The following is a 21,814-nucleotide window of genomic DNA, read 5'->3' on the forward strand; positions in this document are numbered from 1 at the left end:
AGCATATCGCTAGTGTGACCGCTAACCTCTGCTAACTGTAGCTGCACTTAGCTAGTTAGCTCAGTTAGCCATGTGGCTGACAGTCCTGACTGGGTGTTCGGGGGACCTGGGGTCGTATTTGTGTTCTTTGGGCAAGGGCGGGTCGGGGCAAGATAGTGATACAATACATTGGCATTATGACATCAGAGCTTTCAACGCTCAATGTTTTCAACTTTCAAATCTTACATATTGCACCTTTAAATAAACTGGGAATGTGACTATATATATATTTTGGGACCCTGACTCTTTCTGTGTGAGGTTTGCATTATCTCCCCGAGTCTGCGTGAGTTTCCTCCAGATGCTCCAGCTCCAACCCTCAGTCCAAAGACATGCAGTTCAATTAGTGACTCTAATTTGCCCTGTTACTGTGTGCCAGCCCTGTGATGAACTGGCGACCTGTCCTGGCTCTCACTCAATGGTAGCTGGGATTGGCTCCAGCCCCCTGTGACCCTTCAACCCTACAACCCTTCAACCCTTACAGAACATGTATTGACATACAGTATACTTAAATTTAATGTAATATCTTAAAAATACATTTTAAGTAGTGGAAGAGTCCACATACATTTGTTGATACATGCCGATAAATTGTCATTATGCTTCAAGAACTTATTACAAATATAATGAATGTACATTTTGACAATATTTTGGTCACAAATACTGATATGTATTTAAAATCTATTATTAAAATCTATTTTTCATATATTACAAGATAAAAAACATATGGTAATATTTTTAAAATACATGAAAAACAGTAATAACTGGTATATATATACATTATTAAATATATAAATATTCAATACATTTGAAGATGAGCATGTGCCAAATGTAATAACAAGGTGGAAATAGTGTCTTAACACTGTTGAATTGACACAAAATAATGAAAAAACAACATTTATGGACATAATTTGCATGGGGGTAAGGATAAGCAGTTATAGATAGTGAAAGGATTGGAATTACAAATACTTGTCAAAATATGAAAATGAAGTGAAAATAAAAATGCATATATCCAACATAACAAACAAACATATTCTAATATTTGAATGCAGAGGCAGTATTCATGTTCATGTTGACCCAATAACAAAATAATTCTGAATGTTCTCTCATATATTGGTGTTCTGCTTAATGTAAATTACAGCAACTTTATAATTTAAGGATCCTAATATGCATGAAATATTAATCCGTGGTCTATTAGAGACACACTGTCACTGAGTCTGTTGGGGGCTTAAGTGTTCATTACGACCAAGCTGTGCTTGGCGTAAGTCTCCTGCAGACTGTTTCAAGTATTAATGCTTTGCGTCCTCTGTGAATTTGTCATAATACTGAGCTCCCAAGAAAAGTCAGACATGTCCGTGGGCAGGCTTATTTTATATATCCTACCACTATTATTTCATGATTCATAACACATAACTAACATAAGTAATTCTCTTTTTGACAGCATAGTTAATGGTGCTAAAATCCAGGATATAATATTCATTTTTGGTCTCGACAACAAACAACACATAGTGTCCTGCCTCTTTTTGTTTGTGCATCTAATGTGGCTTTTTGGAGGTACATCAGTGGTGCGGCTCTGGTTTGGAAGCATGTGGTGACTTTGACCTTTCCTAACCTTGGCAAGATGATGCTGTGACCAACTGTGAGGCGGCTGTCCGTCTCTCACTGGGCACTTTTCTTTAAGTGACAGGCCTGTAAATGTTGCCAACACATTCCTTTTTTCCAATAACGTATATCTAAGAGTAATGGACAATGAAGTCATTAAGTTATTATGAAAACATCTTTGTTGCCAAATTGGCCAACTGTTTGTATAATGAGGAGAAAGTTAAGACCACTCTGTGACTGCATGGAAACATAATCCTGTTTATGCTGACGTTGCTCCCTCTATCTACCTTCTCTGTGCCATTGAATGTGGTTCCCCTGGTCCTTTATGGGACATATCTTAAGGAACAGATGTACCTGTTGTCAGGGATGGAAGCTCCTGCAGGGCGTTGCTAGCTCTGCGCTCTGGGATCATGTGTCCACTCTCTTACCCAGTCCAAGAGGTGTGCAACACATTTGTGACAGGTGTATTGCCAGGTGTCCCAGTTAGTGGCCCAGCTTTCATGTGCTCAGCCTGAGATGTCACATACAGTATTTCCAAGTGAGTAACCCAAACATGAACCCTTTCATGCATTAATTATTTAAGGTGCAATATGTAAAATTAACTAAAACTATCAATAGAATGTGAAGAAAAAATGTATTGTGTTGAAGAAATATCTACTGAAGTTAGCATGCTAACCAGTTAGCCCCAGGCCTGAAAACCTCTTTCTCCCAGTGGTCCGAAAGCTCCTGTGCTACAGAAGCATTGTATACACCAACACTCCCTGGTAGCTGCACGGCTAACTGAGCTAACAAGCTATAAGTAGCTACAGTCATGGATGTATAAACAGAATACAGTAAGCAGCCGTTAGCAGGTGATTTGCTGCCCCTATTTGTTGGGATGAATTCAAGGTGGCCAATTCTTGTGAATTGCAGTGACAATAAATTCCTTGTAAAAATATGTTATTTGGAAGGAGTTACGTAAATATCCGATGCAGTGGACAACATGCATCAACGTTACAAACACTAGACAAGTAAAAACAATGTTTTTCAACTAAATAAGATGTTATAAGTACATTTGTCCAGATTTTGATCATATTTATCTTCCACTCCAGTGGACGTTATGCTCCAAAGGGTATATTCTGCTTAACCCTACCCCTATACCCTGCCCAGTGGGTCCTCCTTACCCTGATCAGTCAGGTTCAATGCCAACCCCTAACCATCCTCACATTATTGGGTTACCCTAATCCTAACATTTCGAGTTCCATGCCTAGCCCTAACCTTGAAGCTCATGTCTGGCCAAATCATTTGCTGAAAGCATCCACGTCTTGAGCTGGGACTTGTCCTTGCACTTCTTTGGATTTTATCGTGTGGACCTGTTGTTCATCCTGTCCTCAACCATGCTCTTCTGGTGTCAACCTTCATCCCTTATGCTCTTGAAGTCAGTAAACCCAACCCCTTGTGTGGTGTGCTTTACAACATGAATTTAACTTGCTTTGTTCTCCTCGCTTGACAACATCTGTCCTTGCCTTTGGCTCCCCAGTCAACCGCTGAGTCGTCGGTTGAGGCGGCGGGAGTCATCGAGTTAGCTTCACCCTTCCTATCTCAGCTAAAATGGTTAAAAATGGCTTCCAAATATCTGTCCTATGTAATAGACACCACATATGAAAGGGCTAAGGTGTCCATACAGATCTGAATGGGCACAGTAGCAAACTGATATCGAATTCTGCAGCTGTGTGTTTTTACTTCTGTGATTAGACCCTTCAGCACAATGTGAGTCCATTTTTTAGCTTTAATCATATTTTGTTCATTCATTTTTTATTTCATACTGTAGTTCACAATGATGCTAAATTATAGAAAATAAAAGAAAAAGTGATCAGTGACATTGCTTCAGTAAAATTGCAAGAAACATTACATATTTTTCTGTAGTTCCTGGAAGGCAACCACATTTGAATATACAGTATACTTATTAGTGTGGTGAAAATAGCTTCTCCCTAAGTGGCATGCAAAGCAGTAAGGTGAGATGACTCCTGAAACCTAATGTTACTCTACTGTGTGTGTGTGTGTGTGTGTGTGTGTGTGTGTGTGTGTGTGTGTGTGTGTGTGTGTGTGTGTGTGTGTGTGGGAGTCAATACACCTGTAAGCCCTGCACTCACTGGAGCAGAGCCTATTAGAACAACCATAAGACATATCCCTCAGACTGTGAACTGTGAACACACACACACACACACACACACACACACACACACACAAACTCATTTCAGGCAGACAAGGCGTTATACAGTGCAGGCATGAATTACCATCTTGATCATACCCACAGCAGCCGCGATGTCATGCAAACTTATTGTTCTGTCTAATGCTGAGGTCACCTTCAACGAGACAACAAGTTAAGGTGTAGCGTGATGCTCTCTGCAACTCTGATGCTTTGTTTTTTGCCACGGAATATTTTCTCATCCCCTGCAAATGCTTATTCATCAACTGACAGCGAGGAATCCAGTGACTGTCAAGGGTAAACGTATTGTTCTGCTTCCTGCAAAGGTTGATGGGAGATCTGAGCCACTGCAAACACAAAGTGTGGCATTCCAAAATCCACTTAATGCAACAGAGGAACAAAGTTTATTTCTAATCCTTTCCAAAAGCTTAGTCATTCCATTGACAGCTAACCGCTGAAACTGCCCCGCATTTAGTATCTCGGGCTTTTTGTGCATTGTCCAATATTTGGTGCAGATTAAATATTGATTTCTATACATTTTGGAAACAGTGAAAAATGTTCCCATGAGTTGGATTATATGGGGCGTTTCTGGAGGCCACTCATCATTTTTCTGATTCCTACAATTTGACTCAAGAGGTGAGATTATACAGTATACTGTGCTCATGTGGCCTTTCAGCGCTTGAGTTATTGAGTATTCAGCGAGCCTTTCTCAAACGACCCCAGCAGGGACGAAACTCCACTGAACTTACTTTCCAGTGCGCTAAGTCCTTAAAGCAATCAAGGATGAGGAGAAAATAGACAATCTCCAAGAGAGTATCTCATGCTGATTTGTGCGCCTCGCTTATCCAAATAGTCTGGCTCCTTATCAAATTGGATTGGTTTATTTGAATGGAAGTGAAGTCCCTTTTGGTCAGCAGAAGATTAATATTGATTTAATCTGAAATTGTTAAATATGGGACAGATGGTGACAGTAGAAAGACCTTGAATTCTGAAACCGTTGTCTACAGTATAATGCACTGTGTTCCTTTGGTGTCTGTCTTCTTTTCTGTATAGAGCCAAGCATCTGCAGACTATTAAAGAGTGTTCCTCCGGGGGCTGAGCAACATTTTAGCGAGAAATAGCCACAGTTTACATTCTAAGACCGATAAATTATTTTCTTTCTTGTATGTATCTGTTAACCAGAAATGTTAAAATTTGAACGTGCCATATGTACCATATAGACATTTCTACAAAAAATGTCATATCATGTTCACATTACATGTATATGAGCTGACTTTCATGTCAGGAAGTGGAGGACATGTCCAATGGCAGTGGTGTGACTGATTGCTGCCTAGCCAGAGACCGCTGTTCAAGTCTGTGTTTAACATGTGAAACCACCAGATATTTTTAATGGGACGTCAGGACAATTTCTAGCAATTTCAAACATGTCAAGACATAAAATTGAAAGTTGTACATGAAGAAATGTAGTTTCAACACAGTTTATTCTGGTGATCTGGTTGCAGAAATGTATCCATTTTTTAAACTAAAATGCTGCACTACAACAGAAACTACACCAAAAGATGTAACCCCCAAATTCCACTGGACCCGTCTTTGCTGCGAGTTGCAGGAGCCGTTTACAGCTGTTATATAGAATGCTGTTTCCACCAGCTGTGCCAACAGCTCTCCACTCTGCTCCACGGAGAATACGCATCAAGTCTATTTTTTGATGGAAGCGGACTGCAGCCCGTCTGTCTATACAAGGCGGATTGAGCCAGACAGAAAGTTAGACAGTGGAACGGCATAGTGCGTCCGGCCAATTTTGAAAATCAAACACCCTGTGCAGACTGGTGGTTTACAGCACAACAAAGTTGGAAATATTAACAATAAACAGAAATAAAACAGACAAATAACGAAGCAATTTAACTACATTGCCTCCTCTGCCACAGTGGAAGCACAAAAATCAAGGAGAAATGACGAAATAAACACAATCTGAGCAACTCAACAATGCCAGGCAGGCATGACGCCTCGTTTTGAAACTTTCCCAGTGAAATATGAAGTCTCATGGAGACTCAACTTAATAGAGCCTGACCGATACTGGATTTTTGGGACCCATGCCGATACCAATAATAGGAAGTGAAAAATTCCAGCATCCACATTTTTTGCAATTATCCCTCAAATGCAGTAATCAAACACCTGCGACAAAGATATGTAATGGAAGCATAATTTTAAATCACCTCAAGCATCTTTATTTGTATTATAACCTCCATAAAACATAGTTTCCGATATATCGGTTGGGCTACAAGATTTAACAATTTTAAATTAATGTGTGTGTAAATACACACTGTTTCCCTACCACTAATATTGAACAAATTAATAAGCCATTGTTGCTCTCATCCTCACTAATATGCTGCATGATTACACTAGATGTTGCATATAATTGTTTCTCTTGGGTGAGTGATGTTACTGATTGTGAAAAATGAGAATTGGTTTCAACTGCAGAACAGAGGCTGTTTCAGCATCCTCATCCACAGCTCATTAAAAGCTCTCTCCTTGTGCCAGAAGATAATTACAAAGGATTTACTGTGAGCCCTCTCCTTGAAATAGGGGTAAGCCTCACCAGGGCCAAGTGTCAGCTACCTGTTTGGTGGATGATCACAGCAGAGTTGACGCCACAGATCAGTTTTTAACTGAATTTTTCAAATGACACGTCATCACAAGGACTATAATGATGTGTCCGGTGCTTTCATCTGAGCGCCGGGTAGTGAACTTCAGTGAGTATCCACAAGTGCACTGCAAGGGTGATGCTTGCCGTGTTGTTGGTCTTTTATCCCTTAACCCACACAGAGGAGGAGCCTTTGAGCCTCTGCAGATGCTGGTGAGAGCTAGGAAATCAATGCACTCAAACAGGGATAAGAGGGACTTGGTTTTGGATAACTCAGGATGTCTTTGTGTGCATTATTCATTAGACAGGAGAGACAGAGTCACAACTGCTGCCACTGCAGAGGTGTACTGGAGACAAAGACTATGAAAGCTTAACCATATCACGCCTTAAATCTCAGAGCAGAAGTGCTGCAATTCCTGGTGTTTAGCTTTCTCTCGCTCCCTCTGTGTCGGGGAAGGTAAGACGCGGCTTCTGATGATGTTGTAAACATTTGAAATGGAAACAAGGGCAAGGTCTTTACTGTAGCAGGCCTGCTGGGTTTTCTGTCTTGATGTACTGAGGCTAAAGCTAATATGCATATATAATCACCGTACATTAAAAATACAAATACAAAAATGCCAATATGAATGGAAAGAAGAAATTTTAGATCTTACCTTGACATAAAGAAGGACTTGTGTAAGAATCTGTCACCTGTTGGTAATTATCTGCAAAGGAACTGCTAATTGCTGCTAACTGTTGCTGCTGTTATAGTCAGTCAGGAGTCTTGGTGTTTAGGACAGGAGCTTTAGACCATCAGGAGGAGGATGTTTTCAGTGGGAAGCAAAATCGGAATGGGCACACGAACTGAACTGGGCTCAGCAGCCTCTCGGGTTAACAAGACCGAAACTGGGACTGTACACAGCATCTGAGACCAATGGCCAGTTTGAAGACAAGAAAATACCTACAGTACCAGAGTGATTTACAGCAGGTCAGGACACCAGGGGACGACAAAGACATGGTGGGTTCAGGCAGGGATCGGAGAAACGTGAAGTGGGAGCAAAGAGAGGTCAGGCATCAGTCAGTGCCCAGCTCCAGAGAGGATGGCTAGCATGCTAATTTCAGTACATATCTCTGCAACGCAATACATAGACATCTTTGACATCAAAACTCTAATTTCTACACATCCTGTTGATAATTTTAGTTAATTTTGAAATTTTATCTTACTTTTATCTTAATTTTTATATTTTATCTTACATATTGCACCTTTAATTGCCACATGACTGCATAAAGCAGTGGAGAGGCAGACCCTTGTATATTGATGAAAGTGTTAAAAAATGTAATTGATGAAATCTGTAATGAAGCTTTAGTTTATTAAATGTGATAAAACATTACTTATCGACTGTTGCTCATGTTGTACTCAGTACAAACTTGCCATCATAAGGAACAAACTGCTTGTCACTGAGCCAGTATCAACTAAAAGGCCACATTTGCACAATTTCCAAGAGTACATTTTAGACTTGGAGCATTCAGGTCCATTTACAGGACTCCTGTAAAACAGCATACATTGAGACAGGACTGGATTCATTTTAAGCACTTAATCATCCTGCATATCCATCCAGACACACCGGCTTGTTGATGTGTGTGGCTACCTGTCACTGCAGTTATACTGTCTTCTCAGGTATTAACTGGAAAAAAAGACAGATGCCCAGATCAAATGACCAGAAAGGGGCATTTCTGGTTTGGAACTGCTGCTGCTACCTTTCCTTGACCCACTGTGATTTAACATCGTAATGTAAGCTGCAAGAAAAAGATGGCAGATGTTAACCCCTTTGCAGTCAACCAACATGGATAAACATTTAAGTCTACTTGATGCAAATTAAATAAACTAAAATGTCTACCATGAAGGTGAGGAAAGTTAGCATGACCGAAAGAGCAGATTGACTTTGAGGAGTTGTATTTAATATCCTTGCATTAATGGATGATGTTTTACTGAATACAGTCATTATCACAACAACTTTTTAATTTGCTTTGCCACTCAATTCATTATAGAATGACTTCTTTTCAAGGTCTGAGATGAGAGCGAGGAATCTAATCAAAAGCAGCATACAACTACTGTAAATAGCATATGAAATACTGATCATCACAATAGGAGAAGAATGTATTGATATCATTTTCTTTTAATGACTGTAGCTCATTAAGTTCTGGTTAAATACATGAACATATCAATCATGCTGCTTCTATACACACAAAATACCCGCAAGTGGGTGGCTTTTGTTTGTACACTCAAAGAGAGGCATACATCTACAAAAACATATTTATAAATATAGACACATATATCCCTCCCCTATACACCTCTCACAAAAATAAGTGAAAACACCTCAAGGGCATGCATTTACACACACATGCACGTACCTGCTATGCAACACACATACAACCTTTTCTGTTTTTAATGCTCAGGAAAGATTGAGTCAGTTTGTTTGAAGAACTAGCTGTCACTTCACATCTCAAATACTTCTTAACTACTATGGTGACTAAAAACTCAAAGAGAAATGGGTATCAGGTGAATGTTTTTTGGTGCTTTTCAGATTCCCTTTTTAGAAGTGTGATGTGTTTCAGAAATATATAATTTGCACACACACACACACATACACACAAATCAAAATTCAGAGGGAATTTCTGCATGCAGGTTTTGCTTTGATTGTGTTACATTCAGTGGGTGTTTCGCCACGTTCCTTCATCCCCTTTCACATCGCCCCCTGGTTGCATTGAGACAGCTGGGTGCAGGCGTTGGATTGTACACTTTTATAAATAAAGTTTACCAAGTCTGGCAGCAGAGTCCCTTTAGATCAGGACAAGTCTGACAAATTAATTCTGCTTATGTGTCATTGGATATGCTGTGTTTGGACAGGTATGCAATCCTTTCATATAAACATGTTTTAATACCCGTAGCCTGACCCAGTGTTTTAAACGTATTCAGTTGGAAACTATTGTGAAACTAAAGCAGAATGAAATAACAAAATTCTGATAACGTTTCCAGCCGACGACCTCCCGACATTTGAAATGGCAATAATTGATTATCTTGAAGTAGTCTGGGTTGTAACCTCTTTTCAGAGGGACAACTACCTCCATTTCATGGTTCAAGAACTCAGCTTTTCTAAGTGAGAAGACAGATTGGCTCAAGGTTAAATGCTTTGGCTAGACAGTCATTAGTGTGCAGCAAGTGAAGGCTTGAGGTAAGAGAGAAAGCCTCTACCTCTTGATTTTCTGTGAGATACCTCCCAAAAGACAATTTGGCCCGAGGTGCCAGGGGTCACAATTCAATACCAAAGTCCACTACTTCATACTAACATGAGTAATTAAAAAAAATGGTCAAGTCTTCCTGCAGAGGTATTGCTCAGCTTGCTTGGTATTATACGTGTGTCATTAAACAATAGGTTTACCTGTCAAAATACTTATTTTCCTTAATTAAGCTCAGGTCAGTTGAGCTGCACTCATAAGGAGTGTTGACAGAGAAACTGGCAGACCTCAATATAATTATAACACATACCACCATGTCTAGGTTGACTGAAGTTATTTATTCACCTCAGTGCAAAACTTGCAAACACTGTGGCATGTTCGTCACATGTCCAGCAACAGGCAGGTGTGAGCAGCTGATTTAGCTGCAAAAAGTGACATAAATCAAAACACATATCATCCTTATACAAACAGCTGTAAAGGTGTTGCAAACTAATTAATGAGATCAAAAGTTCATGGAAGCGTATATCTCATACAAATATTATACGCAGAACACTCGACAGTATAAGGCCTATAAAGGACATCTAATGCTAATGAGCACAAGGAGAGATCTGCTGCGTTTCAACTCTTAAGGTATTAAGGAAAATTAGCAGCGCAGCCAAAAAAAGATTCCATCATGGGCTCAAATTCTGGACCTCACTTAGACATTTCGGCTCTACAGTAAAAGATGTGTATCCAGTGCATTCCTCTTTTCCCATTAGCTGTTAATGATGTTGCATTGTCAACATACGTATGTTCATTATCAACATAATGATTTACAGGAGACTGAATTAATCTGCAAAGTGCTCACTTTTAACGTATTTATTTTACTTTCTGTACAATATTCACTTTAGGATTTCACTCACTAATGGAAAGTTATAAGTTGAGTTATCCATTATTGATCACAGGAAGGAAATTTGTCTTCTGCATTTAAAGTGGAAACAAACAGCTTTTTTCATGTTGCAGCCCAACAGCAACATACATATTTTGAATGCAGGGAATCAACATAGGCGTAATTGCCCATGCAAACACGGGAAGAAAGCCCCACACAGAAAGGCCCTGCCCATTCTTGCTGTGAAGCAACAGTGGTAACGGCTAAGCCACGGTGCTGCCCAAGTATCAAAATCCAGATATTGTCTATTTTATTCAATGCATTCTTCCTCCTTGTCAAAAGGCATGCACTCATGTGTCCTTCAAAAAACATGTGATGATGGCAAGGTTTATACTTACATTTCTAATTGCTGCTTAATGTTGATTACTCATTGAAAATGGTATTTGTCTTCATTTGAAGTATATCTCAACAGAAAGTCACCATTCATTTGCACATGAAGGACACTCTTTCTGTTGAATGCGTCAGTGACTTCAGGCTGCTGGCATTCACCTTTGTCAGAACGAAGCCTGGTGCAGACGTGCTCTTTCAAACTCTCAGAGTTTGCCAATATTGCCTTGCAGTGTAGAATAAATACAGTCACATAAACCCCACACTTTGTGCTCCTTGTGTCTCTGCCAGGATCCCATTTATGCACCACAAGTCTGCCTTTAACACTATTATCCTAGACCTGTTCTCCAGCAATGTGTTCCAGCTGTACATTTGCTCCCCTAAATGAGTGGGTGGGGATCAGACTTCCTGACAGATCGAAGGCAGCTACTTTTCAAAACCCAGGCTGCCAGCACAGGTGTACCACAGGGATGTGTGCTGCTTCCTCTCCTACATTCAGCCCTGATCATACAGTGTGTACTGATTTGTCCATCAAGCTTCTTGAACAACACTTGTGAACTGCGGGTCCAAAAATCAATAAATCGATGACCTTGAACTGTTGAGATGAGAATTCACTTACATAGGGACAGTACTGCAGCAACTGATTAATTAATTTTATAGTTAATTAATTCACAAATGGGTAAAATGGCCATCACAAACTCCAAGAGCCCAAGATTATGTCTGGTCCAAACAACATCATCATCAATCCATATAACTGGTTTGGAGAACGAGCGAAACTCTTTGTATATCACTACAGACAAATACAAACCATATGTTGTTTTATTCCATGTAATACAATATAGCCAGTCATCAGGCATCAGTCTTATATCAGTCTGCAATTGGCCACCAGTCAAATTCAAAAATCAAAACAAATTAGGGACAGCATATCACCAGACTAACTGCTAACTGCTGCTCGCTGCCATTTGCTAGTTAGCTAAGTTAGCCTTGCAGCTATAGCGGTCCGGACTGGGAGCGTTAGTGTTTACGCTGCCAGCACAGGAGCTTCAGACTGGGACAGGCAAGGGCTGGCTGATTAGCATGCTAATTTCAGTGGATATCTATTTCATTCTGTTGATAATTTTTTTTTTTCATTTTTGAATGTTTTCAACTAAATCTAACATTTTGCCCCCTTTTCAAAGGGATAAGCACCAGGTGCTGTCTGCCTCAGAATCAGAATCATATTTATTGTCAAATATATTTTCACATACAAACAATTTGCTTTGGCGTGTTGGTGCATAACAATAGACACAGCACTAGAAAAATATCAAACGATAAAGCAGTTCTGTTTTTCAAGGAACAATATTAAATAAGTATGATTTGGAATATGAAAACAATAATAATAAAACAGTGTTCAATGTGACCATTTCTAAGGGACAGTAGTTGCAAAAGTTCACAGTATTTTGTTTGCAAACTTGCAACCCTGAGCAGGTGACTGAGCTGTTGACTGTCCTTCATTTGATTAAAAATGAATGACGCCATGCAGAGACAAGGGCAGGGAGGATTGCCCTAACTCAGTCAGAGCATACCCTGGCTACCATCTGTGCCAAAAACTCTGCTCTATAACAGACAGTACAGGGCCAGTATGAAATCCCTCTTCACCTCAGTTGCTTCTAGCAAGCACTAATTAAACCGGTCTCACCTAAAATGCAGGTTGAAGAGAGGAAAAATGAACAAATAAAAAAGATGTGAAAATCAGGAGTAAAGCAGGATTTTTACAGCGAGGTAATTTCAGATTATACATCACTGCTACCATGGAGATGCAATGAATAGTGTATCAGGATGTTAAGAAGCTTTTTTTGGCTGATGAAAAAAATTGCTTGTTTATTTTTGAAACAATAAGAAAGTATTTAAAAGACAAATAACAAATGGGGGATAATGAATAACATTTTTGTTGCGTTAGTTAACTGAAGTTTAATTGATCTTGGAAAATCAAGAGCAGATCTAAAGAGGCTTGACATGTAACAGTTTGGCACGTCAGTGAAACTGTTAGTGATTAAAGACAATATTTTATTTAACGTTGTTTTGCGTGCGTCTGCGAGAGAGCAGCAGTGTGACACCTCTGCAGAGAATAATCTGCCTCTTCCTGCTCTCAGAGAGACGGCCCTCAGAATGCTCGTCTTTCTGACTCCTGGCTGCGTTGACAAGGTACTCATTTCAGCATCTCATTTTCTGCCTCGGGACAAACGTAATTCACGTATTTAAATGACATCTCCCAAACAACAATGAAAAGCTCATTTTCACATAGAGACGGTTGCATGCTGTATCTGTCCCCTTGGAGAGCAGAGAGAAATGAGTAAAACCGCATGAGGTAAAATTCAGTTAGTTTTTCTTTGGAAGAAATCATCAGCCTAAAACGATAAGAAAACTTCCCTCCAGTGTTGAGCATTAAAGAATTCATGAAAAATTCAAGCCTAGTTGCAGATATTTGTGTTTAGGGTGTCTATACTATTAAGTGTTCCTCGGAGCTTTCATGTGCCATTATTAGCTGTGTGTATGGGTGGCTAAGGAATACTAAATGTTCATTCAGTAGGTTAATCCAAATAGTCTTTTTTTCCCTTTTTGCCTTTCCAAGGCTCAGCAGGGCATTCAGTAATTTCTGCTGTAATTATCACTCTCCCATTGGCTCAAACAGAAGTAGATTCTCTTAAATCCCACTCAACATTGAGTGGATTATGAGCCAGAGGCATAGTGCATATAACACGTTCTGACTACTCCAACTTTATGAACTGGCAGTCTGTCCTGCTTTGTGCAGTAGAAGTGCAGAAATGATAGAAACAAATGCATGTTTCATCTGACAAAGATGCGTTAATCTCTTGCTTTTATGTCTCATGCTAATTGTGTGATAATTTACCATCGTGCACACAGGAGGTGGACAAATAACACCTCATGTAAAATTGCTGAAACTGTGAATAATTTTATCACAGTTACAACCGCTGCTACAAAGGTGCGGTACCATAATCATCACTCCATTGTGTGACTTTCAAAGCAGCAGGACACAAACAGATCTCCAGAGGCATAAAGTGTGTCTTCTGTTACCTAATGCCAATTGCATCTGGAGAGAAAAGAGGCAAAATTATTTAATTTGCCAGTCAAATGCACATGAGAGTTGTTTTTTTGTTTTTTTTACCTTAAAATAACGGCTTCAAAATCATTTTGATGGTTCGGTGTCTTGTAATAGGGTGAGTGGTGTCTCTGTCTCAGCCACTCTGCCACTCATCACTTATTTCTGCACTATGTAACTTCAGTGAGAGGGTAGGATCACCGTGTGAAATACAAGTTTACTTTCAACACATAACCTAATGAGTTTTGTTTGTAGTTAGCACCTACAGTATATCTGACATACATCTAAATTGTTTCAGACCTTCACCTTCTTTGTGAAGGACTTGGGTCAGATTTCTGTCTCCGCTACAGTAGCTAGCGTTACATTAGAAATGAGGTCCGCCAACATAAACAAACAACCAGCTTCGAGCGCTACACGGAAGATCCACAGAGCCCCTTTCAGTATAGTACTCTATACAGTACTGTATAGAGGCTACTGCTACCCCTCAAGCAGGGGTTCTGTTCAAGCTTTAAGTCTCTTTCAAGTGTTTATTATACCATTTTTCCTATAGCTGATGTAAGCCAACATGCTGTTGATAGTGGCTGGAGGCTGTAAGCCAATAAAATAACAACCTACAAGTTCAGCCATGGCCACTTCTCTAAAAAGTACATTTACTCCAACAAATATTTCTATTTGGACTTTACTTAAGTATTTCCATGTTATACTACTTTATACTTCTCCTTCACTACCCTTAGAGAGATATAGCTCCACCAGATATGTTTGACAGCTGTAGTCACCACCGCAGGCTCTGCACACCCACACAGGTGTTTCCATTGACTCTGGCTGATTAGAGCTCATAGCCAGGTGTATGTTGAGTGGAGCGAGCCTGAGAATAGACCCTTTTCCCGGCACACATTCAGAGCAGGAAAGGTTCAGGTGGAATTTATAACAAAAATGACAGCTGTATTCTATTTAGGTGAGCCACTTCCAGAGCTCTGGTAGCCTATTGTGCATGCCCACTCACTGACATGGCTTACTGGGACACTTAGAAGAGAATGGAGCTCCTTGTTAACATTTTTGGTCAAACCTGTGCTTTTCCTGCTTTGACAAGTCAAGATGTCTGCCGTGAAAAGGGTCTATTTCGTGATGACACCAAACTTTATGTTCTCATAAGGTATCATTTATAAAGATGTAAACCAAGCACGGTTTGTACAGCAGAGGCATAAGTGAAAACCCCTGTGCGCTAAAATGTTTCATACAAAATATATAACCGCTTTACAAAATAGGATGCCTTAATTAATTGATTAAACTATCAGGCAGTGTGGGCAGCATGAGTAGGTTGGAAATTGGCCTACCTTGACCAACTAGAATGCTGCTTATACTGTAATTCATCAGCAATAAATCAAATGTACAAAAGATAATACTGAAAGAGTCCTCTCTGCAACGTTTACTTTGATACTTAAAGGTTAATATTTTGAATATTTCTGAGGTGATGATACAATAATATTTATTTTGTCCATAACTGAATAAACAAGCTGTTCTCAGAGGACAATAAGTTCCCCAGAGGGCAGGGTCTGCCAAATATAAACAAAGTAAAACAGTATGAAACTGTGTTTGTTTATTCAGTTTATTCAGTCATGAAAACAAAGAGTTTAAAAGGGACGATGAATCTTCCTCTTCAAATATATTTCCCAAAACTAAATTGTGCACCTTTATTGTACTTTTTCTGATAACATGTAGGCCACTTTGTTGTTTTGTTTTTAAGAATATGTTGCATGCAGGATATTGTGTAGTGTTTCATATTCAACTTCATGTAAAAGCGTACATCCCAACAAAGAAAATAAAACTTGTTTATTTCAGTCTTTAATTAATTAATTCCCAGGAAAAGAGCGCAAAGGAACATAACACATGCGGTCCTTTCTAGGCTGGTGAGGACGGGACGTTGTGGAGAACAGACTGTGAACCTGCAGCGTGAACACAACACACCTACAGTGAATCCACCTCTGTCCCATGTGCCACTGCCGCCGCTCGCGCGCAGACAACTACAGTCCTCATCCTGTGGACGAGCCGGACGGTCACACTGACTGAACACCGCCGACTGAACACTTTCTGCGCCGAAAAAATGAAACTAAACTGCGAAATTTAACAGCACCTGCACGCCGCAGACGTGTTTATTACAAGCCACCAAACGCTGCGGGGTTCGGTTCGCATGTGCCTGGCGGGTTAGGGGGACGGGACTGCCGGGGTGCCCTGAGTGAATGTGCCGGGGAGCGGAGAGAGGAGAGCGGTCGGAGGCTGCTCGCTCCCACTCGGACTCTGAAAGCACCGAAGGCGCTCGGTGTGGACGACAGCGTTTCGGGTAACCGAGAGGAGAGTTTGAGGGGCCGTTTTTCTACGAGAGCAACATCCGCACTTTGAAGAGACCAACTTCAGTGTCGCCGTCGACTCGATGCTGGGAGCTGCAGCTGGGCTGAAGGAGTGAGGAGATGCGCGGTGTAACATGGATATCCGAGAAGGGATAAACATCGGCGAACACCAACAGGGGACGTACACAGGTAAATAACTCCAACTATATACCCTTCTCTGTGCTCTCTATAAAGTCTCTTTTTTGATATTTCGGTCTGTGCTGCGTGTCTACACAAACTTCTACTCAGTAAAGCAGTGTTAGACCTAATATTTTTCACATTCATTCAACAATATGAGCACACGGGCTCTCATCCTCAGGCTATAGCAGGCAGCACACACATACACACACACACACACACACACACACACACACACACACACACACACACACACACATACAGTATTTACTACATGCCCAGCCTGTAACTGCACATGCATGAATCGTGTCCATGCCTCTACGTCCATGTGTCAGTTAGAAAATAAATAAATAAATGCAATAACAGATTTCCATTTCCCTATTGAGTTGTACAATTTCCACATAATCCATCAGAGATAATAACATTCTCTGTGTCCTCTAATTGCCATGGCCATTATTTATACCATGCATCGTTTTTTTTCTATAAGAGGGCACAAATCCACCTATCAGTTCTTCCTCATTTAAATCCTCTGGCTGGCAGAACTCATTTGTCGTCAGTGATCAACAGGGGGATTGGACTCAGTCCAGTCTCATCATCTCTCCCTCTCTTTGATTGCACCGAGCCTGATTGCAGCTCAGATTGTCTGAAGTCCTTTAGCGTGCGACTCTGCTGGAAATGGTTATCCTCCTGAAATCAAGTGTCCATATGTCTGAGAGGGAGCTGCCTTGCACATCATGATGCCGCTATTAAGAGAATTAGAGGTGGTTGCAGGGATCTTTTGACAATTAACTCTCTCCTGTACTACACTTAACAGTTTGTGTCATTTTCAACCTCGCTGTTTGCAAGGAAGTCTCAGTGTTGTGTTTCATGCTGACTTTATGCCAGCTGGATGTGCCTCGGACATAACTGTTACAACAAAAAGCTGTGGTTTAATTCTCTGCACAAACACAACAGTGGAGCGCAGTTGCTCTTCTTACCTTTTCTATCCAAGTGGTTGGAATAGTAGAGCTACTACACATCTCCTTGGGGAAGCATGCTTATGGCTGGACACGTTTCTGATGATGTCACTGGCTCAGAATGAAGAGGAGGGTGGAACATGAAGTTCATAGTAGATCACTGAACGGAGCCTGTTCTGCATTAGAAGTGGGAAAACAGACTTGTTGGTTGATGCAGGTAATGTTATGTGCATTCTGATCGTGTGCATGCAGGGGTTATTATTTTTCCAGCATTTTAAGCAAGGGTAGTTGTATGATTTACATGTTTTTTTCAGAAAATCTGTTTTAGTGTCTCTGCTGTTCATTCTTCAGCATTTTACCTGCAGACACAGAGCTAAACTAATCTTTATCATTATTCAAAACTAAGCACATTTGGGGCAGAGACAGTTATAGTTTAAGGGAACCACTAAATAAAATACTAAAACAGCAGCATGCAAAAACATTTCGATCTATGTAGACCTATATTGCCTTCAAATGTTTGAAAACCCTGCTTCATAATGCAGATCAAAATACCTTCTTCTGCTACCTGGGTTGTTTTCCCATTTCACATGCACACCTGCTCAGTGGGTTACTACAAAGTTCATTGTCCAGCCGGCTTTTGTGTCAGCGACATCCTCAGAGACTTGTCCATCCATAAAACATAATCTTCCGCTGGCAGAGAAAAATCATGCAAGTCACAGAAAAATGATTCCTCCTCCACACAAAATCTCTATATTTGTAATATGCTGCTTTTGAAGTTATTTCTGTGCTTTCGCACTTTCGGTCAAATGTTCAAAACAATTCCACAGAATTGTTATATAAAGTGAGTGAAATGGATAAGGGGTGCAACCAACTAAAATGTTTCCATGTTGATTTAATCTGTCGAGAATTTTCTAGATTTAAAAGTCAGAAAATTGTAGAAGATGTGGATCAGTGTTTCCTAAAGCCAAAGATGATGTCCTCAGATGTCTTGTCACCAACCTAAAGATACTCTGTTTATTGTTAAGAAACCACAAGATATTTACATTTAAATCAGATAATTTTGACTATTTTCTTCTCAAAGGAGACAGATTCTGCTCATATTTCAACATTTTATCCTGAATTACTACTAGAATAGGTTCACATGCTTTAACACTCCAAAAACACATCAGTTTTCTCATACTGTCCAGTGCTGCAGCTCTGTATCCCCCCTCTGTCTGAAAGACTTTGTTTTAGCTCCTGTCTCTTTAAGGCCCCCCCTTCGGAATACGTGGTCTACTCTGATTGGTCAGCTCACACACGCTTGAGCCTGCACTGCCTACCGCATCTCCAATCAGCTCTATTGCGCTTTCAGCTTCCACTTGACTTCACATCTACCATGAATGTAGGCATAAATTATTTAAAATGTGTGACATAGTGACGTCGTGTGATGTCAAGAAGTCACGGAAGTAAAGGCGGGACTACTGACGAGGCGTTTCAGGCACTTCAGGAGCAGTGTTTTCTGTGGAAGAGAGGACTTTCAAGACCTTTTACATGCACAAGAACCTATATAAATACTGAGGAAAAGGGGAAAAATGAATAAGTATAATAGGTCTCCTTTAAAAAATATCAGTCAAATTAGTTGATAATTATCTAACAGTTGTCAGCTACAAAAAGGACTCAAGTGAACTGAGAAATGAGTGTCTGAATGATTTTCTAGATCTTGACCACTCTAACAAGGCATGAGCAGCATCAATTTCCTGTATGTTTGTTCTAAAACTGATGAGTACTCTCTCCACAGCTCTGTGGAAATTGCATATTATGTACTAATTCTTAATGTGTAGTAGGAGTCTTTAGTATCAAAATGAGGTGCGATATCCATAAAAATGAAAGCACGAAGACAAACTCTCAATATGAGATTGCGGTGTTGATAGACTTCACAGCGTGGGGAATCATAAAAGTCAGATAAAAAAGATATTCACTTGCTATTTGTGTTTTGTTTGCTTTGTGCTATTCTGCTATTTTGAGTTTTCACTTTCTGAAATTGAAAGAAGCATTCTCAAGTTGTGGTGGGATTGATAGACATAGCTGCACGTCTTGTATTATTTCCTGTTTTTACAAGCAAGTAAAATATATGAACTACTTCTGTTGTAATGTCAACTTTAAATCAGATATGAACTATATCGCTTTGAGGTTTGCCGTCTGTAAGAGGATCTTTCATTACTCACAGTAATAATAGCCCACCTCTTCTCCGTCATGTGCTTAAAATTGCCTCCCATGGTAACTGCAGAGTTCCACCAAAGTGTTTTGCCAAAGACCTAAATCTGTGCATTTAATGAAGTATTAATTGGCAGGCTTTTAAATCCTAATGGGATCCATAATTAGTACCCTAGTAAAGACAGGTGCACTGGAATAGTCAATCACTTGTGCCTACAAACTCTTTGAGTCAGAGTTAGCATCAGTTGTGAGATGAACACACAATATGTGTACTGCAGGTGCCTAATTGGAGTGATTAAAATCTAGGCCACTCCAGTCACATCAAGTTTAGTTCCAACAAAATGAAAAGTCACAATTATTTTTCAATTCATGTAAGTCTGTGACTTATTTTAGGGTATTAACAGTGACTCCACTGCTTGAGGTTTAACTGTTTAATAAATAATGCATAAATAAAGGGTTTTCAGAAAGTTTCTGACTGTATTTTGATGAATAGCTCTATATCGGTGTAAATTATTACCATATACTGCGCTCATTACGTCGGAGCATGCGTGCAGGCAGGAAGAACCTTTCAACATACTCAGTCGCTCCTGTCACAGGGGAGATTGGGATGAGCTCTTTCGTGGAGAGCCCCTGGTGTGGTCTGGAGGAATGAAGAAGCTGGCATGTGTTATGTCATGCCTGCGGCTTGTGTGCTTAGATCAAAACACCATTAGTCTCTTTGTCTTGTGCCACTGTTTGAGGTGGAATCTTGGCTCGGGAATACGTTGGCACTTCCTTGACTCCCGTGGCGTGCCATTTGTGAAGAATGACAAAAATTGGGTTGGCACGCACCAAAGCTTCTGCTCAACAAAGTTATGAGCGCATTGGATATTGGTGCATAAATTCTTGAAGAGCAGAGGGAAGTTAAGGTAATGTTTTTGGTGGATTTTTCATGTCGGTGCAACTTTTAAAGTACCCTTGAGTTCAATGTTTACAGTCAGTACAAACAGAAGTAAGCACCTCCAAAATACCTTTGGTTTTTGTGGTTGTACAGGAGGCTACAAGCACGTTTTGTGGGATCAACAGACATGACAGCCACTTAACATACAGTCGGTACCATGTCAGTTTGATGATGAAAAAGAAAAATATTTATAAAACTTCAAAGAACAGAACCTCGATACTTTTATGGCACCGACCAAATTAGCTAGATACTATCATCTATCGAAAAATGTCTTGTCATTAGATACTAAATTTCAGGAGTCAATCTTATCAGCGTCACTGAGCCAATAAAGCATGCTTATTGTGCCACGATCTAATAATGCGGGTGATTGGCTGTCTCGAGGCCTGCAGGTAAAACGCTAAGTTACGGCAAGAGACTGGGCTCACCATGTGTATGTGTAATGTAATCGGTGTTAAAATTGGTATTGAAAAAACTATCGTTTAGTAAGTGGTATCAAAATGTTTTTGTCGATAACAAGCTCTGGTCTTGGTCACTGTTTTAATTAGAGAACTATTTTCATTTTTCAAACAAAAATGTCAAACATTTGTGGGTTACAGGCTCTTAAATGTGAGGATTTGCTGCTTTTCTTTGTCATTGGGTCGTTGCCAATACCAAAATTATGCAGTAAAAAAATCAGATATCGACACACCAGCTGGTATACACACGTTCATTCAAATGAATCCTCAAATGTGGTAATCAAACACAGCAAAGTTACACAGCAAAGATATGTAACCGAGGCATGATATTTGACACTTCAACAATAGCTTTGTCTAAAATGACATCAGTTATAATTATAAATGACCCCAAACATCTTTTTCAGCATTAAAAAGTTCATATCTGCTCATATCGGACAACAAATGCACCAATAGGCTAATTTCTGAGGCAGCATGGTGGCGCAGTGGTTAGCACTGTTGCCTCACAGCTGTCCACTGCTCCCGAGGGATGGGTTAAATGTAGAGTAAAAATAAATAAAAACATATCGGCCAAATGACATGTAGATCGGGCTCTAGTCATTTATGACCTTAAATGGACTGTTGGTTGGACAAAAGAAGTCATTTGAAAACATTGGTTTGGACAGATTATTTACAGTTGCTCCCACATTTGAAAACAAAATACACTGGCCTTAATT

The 21,814-nt window shown here is 40.0% G+C and overlaps 1 protein-coding gene across 3 annotated transcripts in view; it reads left to right on the top strand.

Annotated features, from left to right (window-relative positions):
• The first annotated feature begins 16,020 nt into the window (after positions 1-16,020).
• The window catches only part of cntn3a.1 (contactin 3a, tandem duplicate 1), an 85,047-nt gene continuing 79,253 nt past the window's right edge, over positions 16,021-21,814 (top strand). For all 3 annotated transcript variants that reach the window (XR_012179533.1, XM_073471172.1, XM_073471173.1), the window contains exon 1: positions 16,021-16,569. The gene's annotated coding sequence lies outside the window, so the exon portion shown is untranslated. The remainder of the gene's footprint in view (positions 16,570-21,814) is intronic.

The sequence above is a fragment of the Pagrus major genome, chromosome 7 (genome assembly GCF_040436345.1).
Source record: "Pagrus major chromosome 7, Pma_NU_1.0".
NCBI lineage: Eukaryota > Metazoa > Chordata > Actinopteri > Spariformes > Sparidae > Pagrus > Pagrus major.